The sequence below is a fragment of the Mobula birostris genome, chromosome 28 (genome assembly GCF_030028105.1).
Source record: "Mobula birostris isolate sMobBir1 chromosome 28, sMobBir1.hap1, whole genome shotgun sequence".
NCBI classification, from domain to species: domain Eukaryota; kingdom Metazoa; phylum Chordata; class Chondrichthyes; order Myliobatiformes; family Myliobatidae; genus Mobula; species Mobula birostris.
In genome coordinates this window covers 22,478,476-22,501,772 of record NC_092397.1, presented here as the reverse complement: position 1 = coordinate 22,501,772, position 23,297 = coordinate 22,478,476, and the positions used below count along the sequence as shown (strand labels likewise).

The 23,297-nt window shown below is 44.3% G+C and overlaps 1 non-coding gene across 1 annotated transcript; it reads right to left on the bottom strand.

Annotated features, from left to right (window-relative positions):
- Window positions 1–16,188: 16,188 nt before the first annotated feature.
- trnad-guc (transfer RNA aspartic acid (anticodon GUC)) lies at window positions 16,189–16,260 on the bottom strand. The gene has a single exon. It is a non-coding gene; the product is annotated as a tRNA-Asp (tRNA).
- Between the last annotated feature and the right edge of the window lie 7,037 nt (window positions 16,261–23,297).

Here is a 23,297-nt window from a genome sequence, read left to right as displayed (position 1 = left end):
CGATCTTATATCATCTCTTTCTAATGATTTAATATCATTTCTTACCAATAAAGCCACACTTCCCCCCTTGCCTACCTTCCTATCCTTCCGATACACCGTGTATCCTTGGACGTTCAGCTCCCAGAGACATGCATCCTTTAGCCACGTCTCAGTGATGGCCACAATATCGTACCTGCCAATCTGTAGCTGTATGACAAGATCATCCACCTTATTCCTTATGCGGCGTGCATTTAAGTATAACACCTTAAGACCAGTAACTGGTACTTTTCGCTTTGAGCCGAGTAAAAGCCAATCAGAGAGCGTCCTTTGTAAGCCCTTTATGGCAACAGAGAAATTGCAATAGATCTAGGTCCCTCTTGTGCATTGATTCAGCCATGATTAGCCGCTTAAAGCTGCCCGTCATAACAGATGTAGGTGACGTGGGCGATCGTCTTTGAGGCAGTTTACAGTGCACTTCTTGGGCCGTAGTCAGATTATCACCCTATTGAAAGGTGGGAAACTCCCACTGCAGAATTGAGACATTGAATATGTTCTTCAATACTCCGGCCGGTCGATTGGTACAGGCTTTCAGATCTCTACCAAGTACACCAGTAGGGTCTGACAGCTTGCAAGTGTTCGTCCTTTTGGAAGATGTTCTGACATCGGCTTCTACAACAGAGATCACAGAAACATGGAAAACCTACAGCACAGTAAGGGCCCTTCGGCCCACAATGTTGTGCCAAACATGTACTTACTTAGAAATTACCTAAGATTACTCCCATCCCTCTATTTTTCTAAGTTCCATGTACCTATCCAGGAGTCTCTTAAAAGACCCAATCGTATCGGCCTCCACCACCGTTGCCGGCAGCCTATTCCACGCACTCACCACTCACTGCGTAAAAGACCTACCCCTGACGTCTCCTCTGTACCTACTCTCCAGCACCTTAAACCTGTGTCCTCTCGGGTAGCCATTTCAGCTCTGAGAAAAAAGCCTTTGACTATCCACACGATCTCATCATCTTATACACCTATATCAGGTCACCTCTCGTCGTCCGCCGCTCCAAGGATAAAAGGCGTGTTCACTCACCCTATTCTCATGAAGCATACTCCCCAATGCAGGCAACATCCTTATAAATCTCCTCTGCACCCTTTCTGTAGTTTCCATATCCTTCCTGTAGTGAGATGACTAGAACCGAGCACAGTACTCCAAGTGGGGCCTGACCAGGGTCGTATATAGATCCAACATTACCTCTCGATCAGAGAGTCATCAGCGGCTGCAGGGATTAGCACTGAGTGGTTTTATTCTCTTTTTCAAAAAGTTCCATAAAAGACGATGAGTACCTCTGGGAATAAAGTATCACAGCCATTCACGGTGTTAAGTTTCGCTTTTTTTGCAAGTAATATTCTGCATACTCTGCCAGAGCCGACTTAATTCTGATTCGGTTTGTAGCCTCAGTCATATGTCTCCCCTTCTTAAATTGCTTTTGTTTTTACCTTGGCTTCTTGTACAGCTATAGATCACTGGTTCTGAATACCACACATCTAGCCTTCAGCAGCTACAAAATCCTGGCTCACCCACGGCGTTTGGTTTGGGTATATCCGGTATGTTCTCGAAAACGCGCACTAATCGAGGAGAAGTCCCTGACAACTGTAACGTATTGGCTCAGATTCGAAGATGAGTGCCTGCATAGGGTCCAGTCCACCGACTCAAAGCGCTGCTTTGCCTTCCCTGACCGTACCTTCTTGGCCCACACCACTGGTGCAGCGGATTTTAGTCTCTGGATATACGTTGTGACTAGAAGCACCGCCAAGACTTTCCAAAGTCTATGTGTGGATTGGCACGTACTCACTATCGTGATAGTGGTATAGCAATTGTCAAAGGTGTCACAGATGATATGCTGGTAGCCCATTCTGCGCTGCAGAAGATATATATATATATATATATATATATCCGTACGTGTCAGCTTATGCAAACATATCTAAAAGACATATTTAACCTACACGAGGAAATATGGGGATTGATTACTGATGGTTACTATGGATCAGTATGCAGAAGCTCTGGACTGCAAACGATCCCTCTTCTCCCCACAGTGCATCGGCTGCTCTGTCAATGTGTTCCACATTCCCACTTCACTGTCTGACTATACGCCTTCCTGTTTCATACCGAATCTAAAACTATATAAAAAGAAAGATATCAAAATATTCCTGAGTGTGTAAAGTTCAGTGAAATGGGAGGTAACGTTAATCAACATAGTAGTTTAAAATAGAAGGAAGCATTTTATCGAAATGATGAGGTTTTGTCGCCCTCTGACAGTCAACGTGATTCAGCTGAGCGAGGACGTCAATTCCAAAATGCTTGCTGGCCACCATAGAGTATTTTCCAAAACTTTGGTTAAGCAAGCAAGGTATATAGCGGGGAGACCTGAATCCATCAGTAGAAAAAATATTTTTCAATTATGTAGAGACACAACTCCTGGAACACCATTTAGAATACTCGCGTTTGAAGGGGTGCTATTAATCGCGGGAAAATTCGTCAGCTCTATTTTTTCAAATTAAGTTAATACCTGTGGTGTGCAACTTGTGTTCTGAGCCGAGTTCAAGATACAAGGATAGTATCCTCTGGAATATAGAGCAGTAAGAACTTGTTACAGAATAGATGTAAAATCCTGAGGGGTCTTAACAAATGGGATGCGATGAGACTGGTTCCTCCTGGATGAGAATATAGATAACGGTCACAACAGCCCGTTTATATGAAATGCTGGAACAGTGGTTCGGTGATTCCAAAGCAGAGATGACCATTCAAATGAAACAACTGGAAGATCTGTATCGCCCACTCCCCTTCCTATCTTCTATGTCCGTCGATAAGGCGTTCCGTTCGGTGCTGTCCTCTGTCACAATCCTGTCCCAGAGAATAAAGCTGCTGGGCTCCACCAATCTTTCCACCTCGTCGCTAACAGTGTGAAACAGCATCCGTGTCTCACCCAATAGATTCCTCTCCCTAAATTTCAAAGTCGCAAGATTAAATTAAATTTATTACTGAAGTATATACATGTCACCATAGGAGCATTCACAGTATATAGAACGAAACACAGGCGAATCAATGAAAGACCGCGCTCAACAAAGACAGCAAACGACAAAGGTGAACAAAACCATAAACTACTTAAATACAAGAAGGAAAAAAATAATACTAATAAATAAACATTAAGTGTCGAAAACATAACATTGATAAGTCTTGACAGTGAGTCTCTGGGTTGTGGGTACAGTTCAGTGTTGGGTAAATGAAGTTGTCCATTCTTCTTCAATAGCCTGATGGCTGAGGGGTGATGGACCTATTGATGGGTTACCTCCTTCCCATTGCCAGCAGCGAGAAGAGAGTATGATCTGGACGGTCGGGATACTGATTTCCGTGTAGCTGAGCTCAGCGGTGGGGAGGGATTTACCTGTGCTGGACTGGGCTCTATCCATTACTGTTTGTGAGCGTTTCCGTACAAGGGCATTGTTGGTCCCATGCCAGGTCCTCATGCCACCAGTCAATATGCTCTCCACCGCACACCTATGGAAATCTGTCAACATTTTAGATGACGTGTAGAGGTGCTGCCGAGCCTTTTCTGTAGTGAAACGTATGTGCCGGGCCAAGGATTGATAATCTGAACTGATAACACTGAGGAACTTAAAGTTACTCCCTCATCCTTCCCTCGCTGATTCTCCTTCATCCCTCAGCATCCGCACTGCGCCCTCACTCGGCTTTTCACATAGATTCCCTTCTCACTTCTTTCATTTCTTGTGCTGAGTTTGCAACTCACTCCCATAACTCCACTTCAGTGATAGTTTAACTACCTCGAAATGTTTTTAGAGCTTCGTCCGTTGGTGTTTTCACAGGAGCGCCATCTCTCCAAAGGCATAACACGCTGCCAGGAGGTTATGACCATCGCGTATTTATTAATGTCCACGTACAACTAATATTAACATAATTCCATACCATAGAAACCATAGAAACTACAGCACAGAAACAGGCCCTTTGGCCCTTCTTGGCTGTTCCAAACCATTTTCTGCCTAGTCCCACTGATCTGCACACGGACCATATCCCTCCATACACCTCCCATCCATGTATCTGTCCAATTTATTCTTAAATACTAAAAAAGAACCAGCATTTACCACCTCGTCTGGCATCTCATTCCATACTCCCACCACTCTCTGTCTGAAGAAGCCCCCCCCCAATGTTCTCTTTAAACTTTCCCCCCTCACCCTTAACCCATGTCCTCTGTTTTTTTTCTCCCCTTGCCTCAGTGGAAAAAGCCTGTTTGCATTCACTCTATCTATACCCATCATAATCTTATACACCTCTATCAAATCTCCCCTCATTCTTCTACGCTCAAGGGAATAAAGCCCTAACCTATTCAACCTTTCTCTGTAACTGAGTTTCTCAAGTCCCGGCAACATCCTTGTAAACCTTCTCTGCACTCTTTCAACCTTATTTATATCCTTCCTGCAATTTGGTGACCAAAACTGAACACAATACTCCAGATTAGGCCTCATTCCAGCTCTTATAATCAATACTTCGATTAATAAAGGCCAATGTACCAAAAGCTCTCTTTACGACCCTATCTACCTGTGACGACCTTTTAGGGAATTTTGTATCTGGATTCCCAGATCCCTCTGTTCCACTTAACTCCTCAGTGCCTTACCATTAACCCTGTATGTTCTACGTTGGTTTGTCCTTCCAACACTTGTGAGATATTCCTTTGAGAAATGTCCAGGCCTGTTCGTGTTCAATATCTCCACTGTGTTGTCACATTTTCTCCTTCAGTTTGCCAGCCACTGCGCTTTCAGTATTTAACTTATTTTGTGTTTGTGTGTGTGTGTGTGTGTGTGTGTGTGTGTGTGTGTGTGTGTGTATGTGTATGTGCATCTCTTTGTTTACGTGCCCGTGCGTATGCGTGTCTCTGTTTGTTTACATGCGTGTGCGTGTGTCGGTGTTCGTATGCGTGTGTGTGTGTGTGTGTGTGTGTGTGTGTGTGTGTGTGTGTGTGTGTGAGAGAGAGAGAGAGAGAGAGATTCACGAACAGATATAGCATCAATTTAATGTTTGGAAACTCATTCCCAGACCAAAGAAACAACTCATATCAACAGTCCGCCTCTGGGAGGGAAAGGGTCCCTTTGCTTAATCAAAAAGGGCTTTAAATTCCATTTTCTGTGGTACGTTTTGGTATCTGTTAATAGCTTTTAGTTGAATTAATCAAACGTAATTTTATTTTTGCAATATAAGAACATTTCTCCGAATATCTACTTAACAAAAGATTTGGGAAGATGTTATGAGCAAGCAGATTCACGGGTTTGGCAAGTGAGACAGAAGACACGGATCAACACACCCAAAATGCTGGAGGAACTCAGCAGGTCAGGCAGCATTTATGGAAAGGAGTACAGTCGACGCTTTGGGCCGAGACACTTCAGGAGGACTGGAGAAATCAAATGAGGAGTAGAATTGAAACGTGGGAGAAGAGAGGGAGAAGCCAGGTGATAGGTGATAAGCAGCTGCCAGCGTGTCTTTACACCGTCCCACGTGGGGGAGTTAAAACCCAACCCTTACTGTATCAGTTACGCAGCTTCGGTGGAGAAATGGAAAAACCGCCCCTCGTTACAGGGCATCAGCGATAGTTCCCACCTCCCTATCTGTCACTCACTGGTCCGGCCGTGATGGTCTGAACATGACACCAACAGTTAATCCCGGTGGAGGAAGTGTTGCATTTGAGGGAAGTGCTTGCAGTACATTAATGTCGCGAGTTCCGCTTCACAATGTGAACTGTTGGTTCAACACTGAAGGAACTCCGACATTCATTCAATCATCGGGACAGGATTAGGAAGTTAACGGCACCTCGGGATTTAGTCCGCCTTGTGGGTGGAAACGTCGTTTTTTTTTTTAAAGCCTCACAAGTGGGATGAATTGTCCGTCTGAAAAAATAAATAATGTAAAACATAGTCACTGGTGAAATAGCGGGAACGAGATGGAAGAAAGGATAGAGACTAAACGGCATAGAGATAATAACTGGGTGGACCAGAGAGCAGGGAAGAAAGAAAGAAAGGTGGAGAAAAAGAGAAAGAGGAGAAACTGGGAATGAACGAAAGAAAGTGAAGAAAGTGGGTATGAATACGGGGAAACGAGGGAATGGACCCAGACATATACAGACCCAGAGATAAACACACACAGACACACAAAGCATAGCACAACATTCACACACAACAATTCTTTGTATTTTCCCCAGCAGAGTGGCGCAGCGGAAGCGTGCTGGGCCCATAACCCAGAGGTCGATTGATCGAAACCATCCTCTGCTATTGGCGACAACGTTTATGCATCTTCGTGTTTCAAAACATAAACGTGTCATATTATGCATCTGTAGAAAGAAACCACATTTCAATTGACATCTGCCATTTATTCGTACTTCTTTGAATTCTCGTCTCTGTGGCGCAATCGGTGAGCGCGTTCGGCTGTTAACCGAAAGGTTGGTGCTTCGAGCCAGTGATCAACAGTTTTTTTTTTAAATCTCTTTCTCATACAAGAGAAAATGTGCAGCAGCATCTATGGAATAAAGTATACGGTCGGTGTTTCAGGCCGCAACCCTTCTTCATGAGCACGAAACAGCCTGGCCTGCTGAATTCCTCCAGCATTTTGTGCGTGTTGCTTTGATTTCCAGCATCTGCACATTTTCTCGTTTGTGATTCGACTTCTGCACTGTGAAGTCTCTTCCATGGAATTGAATTGAATTGTATTGGGAGAGAACAAGGTGAAACAATAACAAAATGCAGAATAAACTGTAACAGGGACAGAGAAAGCACGGCGCAGGTAAATAATGAAGTGCAGTTCCATAACAAGGTAGACAGTGAGGTCAAACGTCCATCCTATCTTATGGGAAACCATTCAATAGACACAACAGTGGGACTGAAACTATCCGTGAGACTGTGATACGTGCTTTCAGGCTTGTGTACCTTCTGCACGATGGAAGACAGGAACGAGAGATTTTCCGAGGCGCGTTGTGTCTTTGGTCAGGAATCTAACAGACCTCCGTGGTCTAATGCTGTGTTTTTCATTTAATTTGGGATCCTCGATCATCCTACAAGAGGGACTACCACCATCGTACATGAGGGATCCATCTGAGCCATTAGAGTGAATTTCACTCACAACAAATTTCCCATGAATTACAGTTCTGCGTTCATAGTGCCCGGTTAGAGGTTATTTTTTAGTATAAAAGTGTACACCCGGCAAGGGCCAGGAATCGAACCCGGGTCAACTGCTTGGGAAGCAACTATGCTCACCACTATACCACCATTGCCCCATGATGCAAAACAGATACATTGACTGAATGGTTTCTGGTGCTATAAGATTCTGTTACTCGATTCTCAGTGTTTGAGCTGTTTTCTGAAGGATCATTCCTCACTCTGTTGCAGTTCCTATTCTGACCACTGGATGTCGCGACGTTCCGACAGACCGGAGAAACACAGCACCTGGGATCCGACTGAAGGGAGAATCGACCCGAGAGATTCGAATGCTTTCCTGCTTCGCGGATCAGTAAATGAGAAATAAATCCTGATTATACATATCCGGTCAGTTAGACGCTAATGTGAACACTTCCTTTGGCCAGTTCTTGAACACAGTAAGTGACTGAATCGCTAAAGAATCCTGATACGCCACTGATACACAGTGAGAAGGGGATGGGTAAAAAGCGGCAGCTCTACTCTCAACAAACAAACACCAGAGTGACTCTAATATGAACCCTACTAACCCTGACATCCATGAGACAGATTCCACACTCGTGTTTATTCCTCGTTATTTCAGTGGTCCGAATCCCCGGCGGGGAGACCGTTTTCCTGCTTCAAATAGAAACTGGAAATACAAGAGAAGCTTTCAACGAAACAAATGGGGTTGAAGTATTAGACAACAGACAATAGGAATAGGTGCAGGAGTAGGCCACTCAGCCCCTCCAGCCAGAACCACCGTGCGCTGTGATCATGGCTGATCATCCACAATCAGTAACTTTTTCCTGCCTTCTCCCCACGTCCCTTCACTCCGTAATCTTTAAGAGCTCTATCTAACTCTTTTGTGAAAGATTATAGAGAATTGGCCTCCACTGCCTTCTGAGGCAGAACATTCACAGAACCACAAACCTCTGTGTGAAAAAGTTTTTTTTTCTCAACACCGTTCTAAATTGTCTACCCCTTATTCAAAAACTTTGTCCTCTGGTTCTGGACTCCCCCAACATCGGGAACATGTTTCCTGCCTCTAACGTGTCCAATACCTTAATAATCTTATATATTTCAATCAGATCCCCTCTTATCCTTCTAAATTCCAGTGTATACAACCCCAGTCGCTCCAATCTTTCAACATACGACGGTCCCTCCATCCCGGGAATTAGCCTCGTGAAGCTACGCTTCACTCCCTCAATAGCTAGAATGTCCTTCCTCAAATTTGGAGACCAAAACTGTCCACAATATTCCAGGCGTGGTCTCACCAGGGCCCTGTACAACTCAGAAGGACCTCTTTGCTCTTATACTCAAATCCCCTTGTTATGAAGGCCAGCATGCCATTAGCTTTCTTCACTGCCTGCTGTACCTGTATGCTTACTTTCAGTGACTGATAAACAAGGACACCTAGATCTCGTTGTACTTCCCCTTTTCCTAACTTGACACCATTCACATAGCAATCTGCCTTCCTGTTCTTGCCACCAAAGTGGATAACCTCACATTTAAGCACATTAAACCCCATTTAGAAAGTGGGGCATTCGAGTGTGCAAATAGCCCGGAACGGGAGAGTTTCTCGAAATCAAGGAACGTTGTGTTTAGCGGCCTTTTTCCCAGGTAGTCCCTCAACACGTCTGTATTTTAAAACGTTCGGCGAACATTCGGTGCCCGAATCCGTCATTCCAAACACATTAGACCGGGGCTGTTGTATGATATGAACTCTTGCTCTTTCCCAACACTCATGCCGATTCTCTCAGTTTGGCTGTGTGACTGTCTGGAGAAGACAGGCAAAGGTACAGCTGAGACACTTTGGAAAGAACCTTACCATGTGGACGGCTTTAAAACCGCCCTGCCTCTCCCGCAGCCCTGGATCCTCCAAACAGACGTTTCACAACGTGGACCGGGGAAGGTATGCTTACGTTTTGTGACGTCATTGCAACACATTCGCATCAGCTGCGTTGCTCCACCCATAGACCTGATTGACGGCAGAACACATGCGGAGGGTTCGAGTTGTTGACTGGCTCAGGAGCAGTAGCAGTTGGTGGCGCAGGCAGTGAATGTGTGGGGATGATGGGAAATATCATCATCAAGTTCGCCGATGACACGACTGTGGTGGGCCTCAAGAGCAATAACGATGAGTCAGCATACAGAGAGGAGGTGCAGCGGCTAACGGACTGGTGCAGAGCCAACAACCTGTCTCTGAATGTGAACAAAACAAAAGAGATGGTTGTTGACTTCAGGAGAACACGGAGCGTTCACTCTCAGCTGGACATCGACGACTCCTTGGTAGAGATCGTTAAGAGCACCAAATTTCTCGGTGCTAACCTGGCGGAGAATGTCACCTGATCCTTCAACATCAGCTCCATAGCAAAGAAAGCCCAACAGCATCTCTATTTTCTGCAAAGACTAGAGAAAAGTCCGTCTCCCACCCCCCATTCTCACCACATTCAACAGAGGTTTTTTTTGAGATCATCCTGTGCAGCTGTATCACTGCCTGGTTTGGAAATTGCACCATCCTGGATTGCAAGATCCTGCAGCGGATAGTGAGGTCAGCTGAGAAGATCATTGGCGTCGGTCTTCCCGCTATTACAGACATTTACACCACGCGCTGCATCCGCAAAGTAAACAGCATTATGATGGACCCCACGCACTCCTCATACAAACTTTTCTCCCTCCTGCCATCTGGAAAAAGGCACGAAAGTATTTGGGCTCTCACGAGCAGACTACGTAAAAGTTTCTTCCCCCAAGCCATCAGACTCCTCAATACCCAGAGCCTGGACTGACAGCAACCTACTGCCCTCTACAGTACCTATTGTCTTGTTTATTGTTTATTGTAATGTCTGCACTGGTTTGTGCACTTTATGCAGTCCTGCGTAGGTCTGGAGTCTAGTGTAGTTTTTGTGTTGTTTTACGTAGTTCAGTGTAGTTTTTGTATTGTTTCATGTAGCATCTATGGTCCTGAAAAACGTTGTCTCATTTTTACTGTGAACTGTACCAGCAGTTGCGGTCGAAATGACAATAAGAAGAGACTTGCATGATAATGTAGGTTCAGGAGGGAGGGGGTGGAGCGTGTTTGGAAAAGGAACCCAAAATGAAGGGTTCGAGCGAATGGCTGAGGAGTTGGAATGCAGTTGAATCTAGATCTGGAAAACGGAAAATGTAACATAATTTTGAAATGATTTCAAGTAATGGAACGGTAGGGATTTCAAAGTATTGTTTAAATTTGACCAAGAACAGCCTTCTATCAATCCCATGAAATTAAGTACAGCAACACACAAAAAAAAAATGTTGGAGGAACTCAACAGGCCAGCCAGCATCTCTGGGAAAGAGTTCAGTCGACACGTCGGGCGGAGACAATTGATCAGTCCTGAGTTCATATAGCGTTTGTTTGTGTATCGCTTGGATTTCCAGCATCTGCACGTTTTCTCCTTTGAAATTAGCCACAGAGTTGAAATCTGCTTTTGGGAATATAGATTGTGCTCAAACCCTAAAGGAGGTGCTTTGCTAATCGTTAGGATAAGAAACTGTGAGAAGACATTTCATTTGAAGACTTAATTCGGTTAAAAAGATATGCAAGTTGTCTAATGAAAATAGAAGTATCAGGGATGTTAGAACTGGTGTTCTGGTGCAGGTTTTGATCGAAGAGATTAATTCTTATTTATTGGGAGACAAGGTTAAGAAGGTGAAGAGATTACAAGTAGTCTGAAATGGGGAAAGGATGGATAACTTATCTATTGATATATTTTGATACAGTGAAGCTTTCTGATAAAGTTAGTCTGGGTATGTTAGTTATGACATATGAGCTTATATTCTGCCTCTGCTTAGATGTAAAAATATCAGAGCTTTGGGCATGTCGTGGCAGTGTGTCATGGGAAACTAAGGTGTAGTAAGTGTGGTGGGAAACATAAGTATGAAGATTGTGAAGGTATAATGTTTAATTGTTGTAATTGCGAGAACATAGTGCAATTTATAAATATGTGAAGTGCTTAAGAAGGCCGCTGAAGTTCAACAGGTTAAAGGAAAAAGTTAAACCAAATGTTAATAAAGTATTACCAGTCGGAGAACAGAATGTGAGGTCAGTGGCTATATGTCGCATCACAGGTCCATTACTAAAGATACACTACTAGCTGATAAAAGGAAGTTTGTGGCCTTATAAATGATGTGGTGAATTGTACTGATCAGGTATCTAGTTGCACTGAGAAAATTAAAATTATTGTAAAAGCTGCAGAAAAGTATCATGGTATTCCTGGTGTTATGTGGGAAACTGTAAAAGAAGCTCTGATGGGCGGGATATCTGAATTCCAGTCTCTTTGTGCAGGTACAGAATGAGATTAAGGATATTGCAGTGGAATGAAAGAAGCCTGATGGGCAAGACATTGAGAAGTTTATTTCTGATTCATCAAATTCACCTAATATGAAACCTGGCTGTTATCATATTTATGCGTCAATTTGCAGGATTATGTAGTAATTACATGTGATAGGTTGATTGGTAGAGGGGCTGGTGTTATACATAGAAAATAGGTGCAGGATTAGGCCATTCGGCCCTTCGAGCCTGCACTGCCATTCAATATGATCATGGCCGATCATCCAACTCAGAATCCTGTACCTGCTTTCTCTCCATACCCGCTGATCCCTTTAGTCACAAAGGTCGTATCTAACTCCCTCTTAAATATAGCCAATGTTCAATAAGGAAAGGGATAGGACATAGAGTTGTGGATGCGAATGAAGTGCATGATGTGTCTGTAGTAGAAGTATTTGATTCAACAAACAGGAGTATTGAAGCGGTAAAACTCTTCTGAAAGCTTTTGATTGACTTGTTGGAAAGTATATGTAGTTGTAGCTCAGTAAGGGTTGTTAGGTGTGGGTATTTTAGTGCACAGAATTCAATGTGGGGTTGTTAACAGAATGGTTTGATTGTAGTAGATTTTTTTCAATATTTCACATGTTGTGTTTCTTAATGGTGGGAGAGGTAGGAGATTTATTGTTCATCATTGTTTGGAAACTGCTGTAGATTTAACTTCAGTTTCTAACATTGTGGCTGGAGTGAGTGAGTGGGATGTCATGGGTGATGAAGCATTGGACAGCGATGATTTTCCTATATTTATAAGCTTGGGTTTGGATTTATATAAGGGACAGGAGACCACTTTTAGGGTGTGGAAGTTTGGTTAATCAAACTGGGAGATGTTTTACGTGATGAATGTCTGTCATGGCTGAACGTCGAGGATGATATAGATTTCTGCAATGAAAGGTTATTATTCATCAAACTGCAGTGGAAGCGTCTCCTGTGTTAAAATGACATTGATAGGAGAAAGGTTCCATGGTGGACGGAGGAGTGTGCAGAGGCAATAAGGGGAGAAATAAGGTGTTTGGGAGAGTTTTGAAGTATCACTCTCCGAGTGACCTTCTTAAGTGTGAAAGGACACAGGCTGCAGTGAGGAAAGTTGTGAAGGTTGCGAAAAAGGTTTACTGGAGGTCTTCTTATGATTGTATTGGAGGGGATATTAAACTTGGAGAAGTTTGGGGAATGATTAAGAGAATCGGGCAGGAGAAAGGATTCATAGGGTTAATAAAATTCCATTATTGATTTGAGAAGGTGATTGTTAATCAAATAGAGAATGTTATATTACCAGCTCGGTTATTTTCTGCAATTCCTAATGAAGATATGGAGCATGCGTGATGAGAATAGGTTGAGTGAACTTGGCCTTTTCTTCTTGGAGCGACGGAGGATGAGAGGTGACCTGATAGAAGTGTATAAAATGATGAGAAGCATTGATCGTGTGGATGGTCGGAGGCTTTTTTTTTCCCGGGGCTGAAATGGCTAACACGAGAGGGCAAAGTTTTAAGGTGCTTGGAAGTAGGTGCAAAGCAGATGTCAGGGGTAAGTTATTTTTTATGCAGAGAGTGGTGAGTGAATGGAATGGGCTGTCAGCGACGGTGGTGGAGGCAAATACAATAGGGTCTTTTAACAGACTCCTGGATAGGTACATGGAGCTTAGAAAAAATAGGGGGCTACGTGTAACCCCAGGTAATATCCAAACTAAGTACATGTTCGGCACAGCATTGTGGGCCAAAAGACCTGTATTGTGCTGTAGGTTTGCTATGTTCTATGTTCTGAGATAAATTAAGTGAAGAGCCTTAACGCTGTTGGGGTAAGTAAGGATTTAAGTGAATACTCTGATGTGTTGGAAGGCAGCTGTAGCAATGTTAGTAATGTAGACTTTTCTTTGTGTGAATTTAAGAAAGGTATTAATAGTACAGGTCAGATTGCACCAGGAAGGATGTTATGTTATTGAACCTTTAAAAACATAGCTTACAACTCTCAAGATATTATTAATATTTTGAATCATATTTGGAGTTTTGGCCTCCTCATAGAACATGGCATTAGCAGTGCCTGTTACAAAACCTGGGAACCCCCCGTAGAATCCTTCTAGTTCATGATCAACGTCATTAACGTCACATACCATTGGGATACACTGATGGAATGTATGGTAAAAGACCGATTGTATTATATTCTGAGAAAGAGAGGGGACGCAGCATTTTATCAGAGTGGATTTTGGAATGGTAGAATGACATTGGATTCAGGTTTGCATTTGGAAGATGATATTATGAAAGCACAGGTAAATAAAGAAGTTGCAAAAACGGTATTTTATATTGAAAAAGCATATGATATGTTATGGAACGAATCGATTATGGAAATGAGGAGTGAGAGGAAGACTATTTTTTTCTGAGTTTTATTTTATTTGTACAGTCTACGCAGGTAAGGGTGGATAATGTTTACTTGGTGAAAGTAGGGGAGGAGATTTATCCATTTACGTGAATCGATCATGGGGTACTAACTCTACCATTGCTGACATTTATTCCTGACGAAGGGTCTCGGCCTGAAACGTCAACTGTACCTCTTCCTAGAGATGCTGCCTGGCCTGCTGCATTCACCAGCAACTTTGATGTGTGTTGCTGACACTTATCGCTCTGTTGATCTGGAATACCTGATTATTAAGTGCAGACCATTTTTATCAACCTCAAGAGTTTACATGCATCATTGTTGTCGCAGTTTATGTTCCACCGGATGCCAATGCTAAAGTAGCCATGAAACATCTCAAAACCGCTATTAGCAAGCTGCAGACATTGCATCCAGACGGAGCCTTCATTGTCGCTGGGGACCATAATCATTGTAACCTACGCACTGTGCTTCCAAGATTTTACAAAAATGTATTATGCACCACCAGGGGTAATAAAACTTTCGATCATGTCTACACAAATGTGGCTGACACTTACAAAGCCTCCCCCACCTGGGACAGTCCGACCATCTTGCATTGTTTCTGCTTCCCATTTATAGCCCGGTCATTAAACGTGTGAAACCCACAATGAAGACTATTAAGATCTGTCTGGAGGGTGCTGACTCTGCTCTTCAGCACAAATTCCAGCACACAGACTGGAGCGCGTTTGCTGCCCATGCCACCACAGACTAGCAGGTTAAAATTGATTTATACACCAACTCTGTCCTTGAGCACATCAACAAGTGTGTAGATAGGGTGACATCACAACAACAAATAAAAGTTTTCCGCAATCAGAAACCATGGATGAATAGTGAATTTCGCATCCTGCTGACAGCCAGAGATTCAGCCTTCAGGTGTGGAGTCCGGGAGCGGAGGGGAATCCCATAGGCTAAACACATATGCAAACAGAGAATAGAGGAGCATTTCATGGTACTTACAGAATCGGCTGGCAAGTCGACTGTATTTATTGTCCTAGGGTATCCCCTTTCTACTTAAATGGTGTTTCTGGTCTGAACAAACGCTGTCAAGGGGTTATTACAATTTGGCGAAGGTAGCACCAAATACATACCATCTGCCAGCGTTGAAGGCTGAAGGAGACTGAGCAGCGTTACTGGATTGTAGTGTTCCTATTCTGGGGACCCACCAAACTGACTCGTGAGAGGATCGGTATGGCCCCAGTGTTGCAATAATTGGCTAACAACACAGCCACAGTGCGGATATAAGTCTGAACACCAATGACATTATCACAAAATGGCAGCAAACTGCAAAGTTGCCTCTCAAAACCGAACAGCATTAAACGTTCTGTTGGCTGAGAGCGAAGATAGCTGTGCCATCATTGGCCTGAAATAATGGACAAACATCCTTGATATACCTGAGAACATCACCAACTTTAGCCGCCTGGATCCCGTTAGACGTTGTTAAGGGTAAGAAATTTGGTCCGGAGTTACATACGACTCTATCATCACCTTTGGGACCTATAATTGGCTTCAATCCCTGCTAGGAAATTTGTTCAACTCCAGTTGCTGATAATAAACCTTGTTTTAATTTCTTGCCTGAGAACACTCTGCGGAGTGATAGCCCAAAGAACGGCTGCCTACGTTGTTGTTCAGCAACCCTCCTCTTCAGGATAGTCGATGACAGGATCACTGAGGAGACCTGAATTCTCTGGGCAATTCAACTGCTCCCACAATCCATGTTGTCCTTTACAGAACGAAAGGGAAGTGGGAGGCGCTACAGCAAGTCAAGTTAACGTAGCGCCTTGGCAGGGAAAGTTCACAGATAATGTGCAGTCAACCTAGACAAGAAAGGTCTTTGTAAAGTCTGATTTCCCTTTGCACAGCAGCGGACTGGAGTTATTTTGCGTAGCAAAGCAAGATGAGGATGCAAATGACAGTCAATGTTGGTTAGTTGCTTTGCTAAAGTGGTGGGCAATGCGGAGCTGACACCTAAACCCAGGGTTTAGTGTGCTCGGAGTGATGGACTCAGCCGCTGAGTGTAACAACGAACGCTGCGAAATACAGATTCTCCAAGGGAGATTCGAAGAAACAGTCTGAACACAACGTCTCTTTCTTCTCGGAAAATCCTACCATTCCGAGCTCACAGAGCAAGAGATTCCACCTTCCCAATGACGGCTGAACCGATCACTTCAATGCCAATTTATTTGTCCACTTTTCTTTTCTCTTTTGAGCAGTAAAATCATCATCTCCCCGTCGGGGAATTGAACCCCGGTCTCCCGCGTGACAGGCGGGGATACTAACCACTATACTAACGAGGAATTACTGTTGGTATAACATTTGAAGCACATATAAGAGCACAAGACGGTGAATAGTATTACCTTGTTGTTAGTTGAGTGTAATATTGGAGTCAGTGTCCTCCCCACAGAGGTGTCTCAGTTTCCTCCAGCGATTCAGTCACCTATTGTGTTCAAGGATTAGCGAAAGGAACTACTCTCATTCGAACTCAACTCCGTCTTGTTGAAAAGTAATGCGACAGGGCGGAAACGATGTGTAGCTCTTCGAATTTTGAAAGGATCATTCTCACTTCAGTCCGATTCCGTGCCAATTACTGGGAGTGTTGTATCTCCGGTCTGTAGAAAGATGCCGCCCTCAACTGGACATAACAGGAACTACAGCAGAGTGAGGAATCAGAGTGAAGTGACCAGTTTCAGAAAGCTGCTCGAGCCACAGTCATGCACCCCTGGAGACGATTCAGGACCCAAGCCTCCTGCAGAATGATGACACAATGGTGACATAATGGTGAACATAGCGCTCTTACAGAAAATTGACGCAGGTGTGATTTTCAACCATCGCAGTTAGCAGAGTCTTCATCTTTCATCGAAACTATCAAGAATAAACTCTTCATAGAACTTGATCTGCGCAGACTTCTTTCGGCCGACTGGCCAAACCCTGCTAAATCGCGTACGAGTTCCCATGATTGAGTATAAAATTATTATTCACCCTGGGCTGGCCAGTCGATCAAGGGTGGATTTCCTATCTTTCACATTTTCTCGATGAACCGACCAGTGCAGCTTTCTGTTCTCACCGTAACCCAGACTCCCACAACAAACTTAAAACGCATCAAAACATGTCAGATGATGTGTTTACCCTGAGTGTGTCATTCTACACACCACTCAATCTGCCTATCCCTGTGGGATCCCTCTCCACACCCTCTCTCTAGTACACGATTAAATTAAACCCTCCTTTATTGGGATTAACAAATGTAAGATAGAATCGCAGACTCATGCCACCCTGAAACAGGCCTTTCGACCCACCACGTCCATGCTGACAATCAAGAACCAATCTCACCAGAGGAAAAGAAAAATCAACTCACTTACGAACTGATTTATTGCCTTCAGTGCCTTGCTGGTTGAGGTGCTTGCCCAGACAATTCTCTAATGTTCTGAGTGTATCTGCCTCCGGCATGGGTTCCAGTTTCCAAACACCGTCTTCATGAAATTCCTAATCTGATGCTGTCTAGGTTTACACACGTCAGGACATTTTACCAGCATTCAGATAGGCCCCGGCTAATTTGATATGACCTTCAAAGATCTCCGTCACCTCCAGCACTCCATGGACACAACCGCACTCTATCCAGTCTCGGTTTACACCGGAATTCTCCATCTCAGCCAAAATGCTGTTGAATATCCCCTGCATTCAACGCTTCAGTCCGTTTACAGAGTGCGCAGAAGTTTTGATTCTGAATCCTCGGTAAATTAGACAAGTATAGATGGTAAACACAAAATAATCTGCAGATGCTGGGGTCAAAGCAACACTCACAGCACGCTGGAGGAACTCAGCAGGTCGGGCAGCATCCGTAGAAACAATGAGTCGACGTTTCGGGCCGGAACCCTTCGTCAGGACTGTAGGGGGAAGGGGCAGAGGCCCTATAAAGAAGGTGGGAAGGAAAAGGCTAGTAGGTTCCAGGTGAAAAACCAGTATGGGGAAAGATAAAGGGGTGGGGGAAGGGAGGCAGGGAGGTGATAGGCAGGAAAGGTGAAGAAAGAATGGGGGGAAAACACATTGGGTAGTAGAAGGAGGCGGGACCATGAGGGAGGGGGTAGGCAGCTGGAGGAGGGGGCAGAGTGATATAGGGATAGGGGAATGGAGGGGGAGGGAATTACCGGACGTTGGAGAATTCTATGTTCACACCAAGGGGCTGGAGACTACCTAGACGTTAGATGAGGTGTTGCTCCTCCAACCTGAGTTTAGCCTCATCATGGCAGTAGAGGAGGCCATGTATGGACATATCTGAAAGGGAGTTGGGAGCAGAGTTGAAGTGGGAGTTCCTGTCTGTCCTGGCGGACGGAGTGGAGGTGTTCGACGAAGCGGTCCCCCAATTTGCGTCGGGCTTCACCGATGTAGAGAAGACCGCACCGGGAGCACCGGATGCAATAGATGACCCCAACAGACTCACAAGTGAAATGTTGCCTCACTTGGAAGTACTGTTTGGGGCCCTGAATGGTGGCAAGAGAGGAGGTGTAGGGACGGGTGTAGCACTTGCGCTTACAGGGATAAGTGCCAGGTGGGAGATCCGTGGGGAGGGACGTGTGCACCAGGGAGTCACGGAGAAACCGATGGTCTCGACCGAATGGATGACCATGGGCCCAGCACACTCCCGCTGCGCCACTCTGCTATTGGCTGAACGTGGTGTTGCTCTGCTCCGTTGTGGACGCTTCCAATTCTTTTCTTTCATTTTTACTTATCGGTGTTCTGCTGACATCACATCGTTTCCCTTAATAACTGCTCTTCGTTGATTTATTTCGCGGCTATCTCTCTGCCCGTGTCTCTTTGTTTTCTATTCCGTGTTCCCTGCCCCCGGCCCCATCCTGTCCTTATCTCTGTGTTCCGACCCGTTCAGAGACCTCGTTCCAGGCATGTCAGCAGTGAATGTTTTTTGCATTATCTAATCAACACGATTTCAGTAGCCCTGCTGTCACACATTCTGTTTATCTTCCATTGTGTCTCTTCTGCGTTCTCTCTCTTTGTCTCTGGGTTGTTCTTCGGGACAAACGTCAATGGGTCGAACAACAGAGAGCCGAAATGAGTCAAAGGACACTATTTCCTCCTGTCGATATTTTGCAGCTTACGATGCTTTCACTCACACCAAGGTGGTTTAATTTAATCAATCCCGAGGTCTCGTTAACTTCTCAGCCGGTTGATGTAATTGAATAAATAACATAATTAAATTGTTCGCGGCTGATCCCGCTGTTGTGCTTTTCTGCCTCGTTGGTGTAAAAACCGGGGACCGAGTCTTCGGGCCGAATCCGGATGCTCCGGGAGCGGATCTGTTATCCAGTCTGGTTCGGGATGCTGTTAGCTTGCTTCTCTTGTTTGCACGGTGTGTGTTTCTTTCTCTCTCTTTCTCTGCGCATTGGCTTTTGGTCTTTTTAAAATTGGATTATTCGAGTTTCTTGCCTTGTGGTTGCTTATGAGCAGACAATTCTCAAGGTGTATAATTTATACTTATTTGATAATAAATGTGCTTTGAATCTTTGAATTCTCTCCTGTTAATAGATTTCGCCTCTATTGCCTCTGAAGAAGGGAAATCCAAACAACCCCGTTCTCCTGCCTGCAGGTAGGGACCCGTGCTTAAGGAAGGATACCTTTAGTGAACGAGGGAACGCGGCAAGCGGTCACTAGACTTGTTCGCTGAGGAGACCTTAAACACTGTGGGCCGATACTCTCTGGAATAATCTCATTTCTTCACACACTGACGGAGCCCCACGATTAGGAGTTCTGAAGATGTCCGGCTCAATAGGAAAGCAGTTCAGTCCATGTTGGTGGCAGATGATCAGTCGAATGTTAAGAGTGACCAGAGTCACTCAGCCGACAGAATTTCCAATGAACACCCTGAATTCATAAGAACCTACACGAGGAAACATGGGGATTGATTACAGATGGTTACTATGGATCAGTATGCAGAAGCTCTGGACTGCAAACCATCCCTCTTCTCCTCACAGTACATCGGCTGCTCTGTCAATGTGTTCCACATCCCCACTTCACTGTCTGACTACACATCTTCCTGTTTCACACCGATTCTAAAACTATATAAAAAGAAAGATGTCAAAATATTATGGAGTGTGTGAAGTTCAGTGAAATGGGAGGTAACGTTAATCAACATATTAGTTTAAAATAGAAGGAAGTATTTTATCGGAATGGTAAGGTTTTGTCGCCCGCTGACTGTCAACGTGATTCAGCTGGGCGAGGACGTCAATTCCAAAATGCTTGCTGGCAACCACACACCATGTTCCAAAACTTTGGTTAAGCAAGCAAGGTTTATAGCGAGAAGACCCGAATCCATCAGTGGAGAAATTGTTTTCCAATTATGTAGACACAACATCTGGAACACCATTCAGAGTACAAGCATTTAAAGGGGTGCTGTTAATCGCTGGAAACGAGTAAAGTTTTATCTTTAATTAAATTAATACCTGTGGTGTGCAACTTGAGTTCTGAACTGAGTTCGAGATATAAGGATTGTATCCTCTGGAATATAGAGCAGTAAGAACTTGTTACAGAATAGATGTAAAATCCTGAGGTGTCTTAACAAACAGGATGTGATGAGACTGGTTCCTCCTGGATGAGGATATAGATTACAGTCACAACGGTCCGTTCATATGAAATGCTGGAACAGTGATCCGGTGATTCCAATGCAGAGATGACCATTCAAATGAAATAACTGGAAGACCTGTGTCGCCCACTCCCCTTCCTATCTTCTATGTCCGGAGATAAGGCGTTCCGTTCGGTGCTGTCCTCTGCCGCAATGCTGTCCCAGAGAATAAAGCTGCTGGGCTCCACCAATCTTTCCACCTCGTCGCTAACAGTGTGAAACAGCATCCGTGTCTCATCCAATAGATTCCTCTCCCGAAAGTTCAAAGTTGGAAGATGAAACTAAATTTATTCCCGAACTATATACACGTCACCATAGGAGCGTCCATAGTAAATAGAACGAAACACAAGCCAAACTATGAAAGACCACACTCAACAAAGATAGCAAACGACAAAGGTGATAAAAAACATAAACTACACAAATACAAGAAAAAACAAAGAAAATATTAAAAATAAATAATCAATAAATATCGAAAACATGAATTGATGAGTCTTGACAGTGAGTCTCTGGGTTGTGGGTACAGTTCAGTGTTGGGTAAATGAAGTTGTCCATTCTTCTTCAATAGCCTGATGGCTGAGGGGTAATGGACCTATTGATGGGTTACCTCCTTCCTGATGCCAGCAGCGAGAAGAGAGTATGACCTGGATGGCCGGGATCCTGCATTCCGTGTAGTTGAGCTCAGCGGTGGTGAGGGATTTACCTGTGCTGGACTGGGCTCTATCCATTACTGTTTGTGAGCTTTTCCGTACAAGGGCATTGGTGGTCCCATGCCAGGTCCTCATGCCACCAGTCAATATGCTCTCCACCGCACACCTATGGAAATCTGTCAACATTTTAGATGGCGTGTAGAGGCGCTGCCGAGCCTTTTCTGTAATGAAACGTATGTGCCGGGCCAAGGATTGATAATCTGAAATGATAACACTGAGGAATTTAAAGTTACTCCCTCATCCTTCCCTCGCTGATTCTCCTCGTCCCTCAACATCCGCACTGTGCCCTCACTCGGCTTTTCACATAGATTCCCTTCTCACTTCTTTCATTTCTTGTGCTGAGTTTGCAACTCACTCCCATAACTCCACTTCAGTGATAGTTTAACTACCTCGAAATGTTTCCAGTGCTTCTTCCGTTGGTGTCTTCAGAGGAGCGCCGTCTCTCCAAAGGCATAACACGCTGCCAGGAGGTTATGACCATCGCATATTTATTAATGTCAACATACAACTAATGTTAACATAATTCATTTGAGATATTTCCAGGCCTGTTCGTGTTCAATATCTCAACTGTGTTATCACATTTATTCCTTCAGTTTGCTAGTCACTGCGCTTTCTGTATTAAACTTAGTTTGTTTCCGTGTGTGCGGGGGGGGGGGAGTGTGTGTGAGTATGCGTGTGTTTGTGCGTGTGTATTTGTTTGCTTTCGTGCCTGTGCGTGTGTGTATCTGTTTGTTTACACGTGTGTGTGTGTGTGTGTGTTTCTTTTCACTGGTGGATATAATATCAATTTAATGTCTGGAAACTCATTCCCAGACCAGAGAAACAACTCATATCAAGAGTTTGCTACTGGGAAGGAAAGGGTCAATTTCTTTCATGAAAAAGGTCTTTAAATTACATTTTCTGTGGTACGTTTTGGTATCTGTTAATAGATTTTTGTTGAATTAATCACACGTAATTTTATTTTTACAATATAAGAACATTTCTCCGAATATCTACTTTACAAAAGATTTGGGAAGATGATTCATGGGTTTAGCAAGACACGGATCAACACACCCAAAATGCTGGAGGAACTCAGCAAGTCAGGCAGATTTTTCCTTGGAGCGACGGAGGAAGTTATGGAAAAGAGTACAGTCGACGTTTTGGGCCGAGACCCTTCAGGAGGTCTGGAGAAATCAAATGAGGAGTAGAATTGAAAAGTGGGAGAAGAGAGGGAGAAGCCCGGTGATAGGGGATAATCAGCTGCCAGCGTGTCTTTACACCGTCCCACGTGGGGGAGTTAAAACCCAACCCTTACTGTGTCAGTTACAAAGCTACGGTGGAGAAATGAAAAAAACTGCCCCTCGTTACAGGGAGGGGCGAACCATCAGCGATAGTCCCTACCGCTCCATCTGTCACTCACTGGTCCGGTCGTGATGGTCTGAACGTGATACGAACAGTTAATCCCGGAGGAGGAATTGCTGCATTTGAGGGAAGTGTTTGCAATGCATTAATGTCGCGAGTTCCGTTTCACAAGGTGAACTGCTGGTTCAGCACTGAAGGGACTCGGACAGTCATCCAATCATCAGGACAGGATTAGGAAGTTAATGGCACCTCGGGACTGAGTCCCCGTTGTGGGTGAAAACGTCGCTGTTTATGCTTTTAAAAAGCCTCAGAAGTGGGATGAATTGTCTGTCTGAACAATTAAACAATGTAGAACAGAGTCACTGGTGAAATATCGGGAACGAGGAGCAAGACGGTTAGAGCATAAATGGCACAGAGATGATAACTGAGTGGGCCAGAAAGTAGGGAGGAAAGAAAGAAAGGTGGAGAAAAAGAGAAAGAGGAGAAACAGGGAATGAACGAAAGAAACTGGGTATGAATACGGGGAAAAGAGGGAATGGACCCAGACATATACAGACCCAGACCCAGACTCCGACAGTGATGTTGTGGGGATGGAACTGGACTCTCTGACGGTGGTGTCTGAAAAGAGGATGCTGTCCAAGTTGCATGCCGTCTTGGA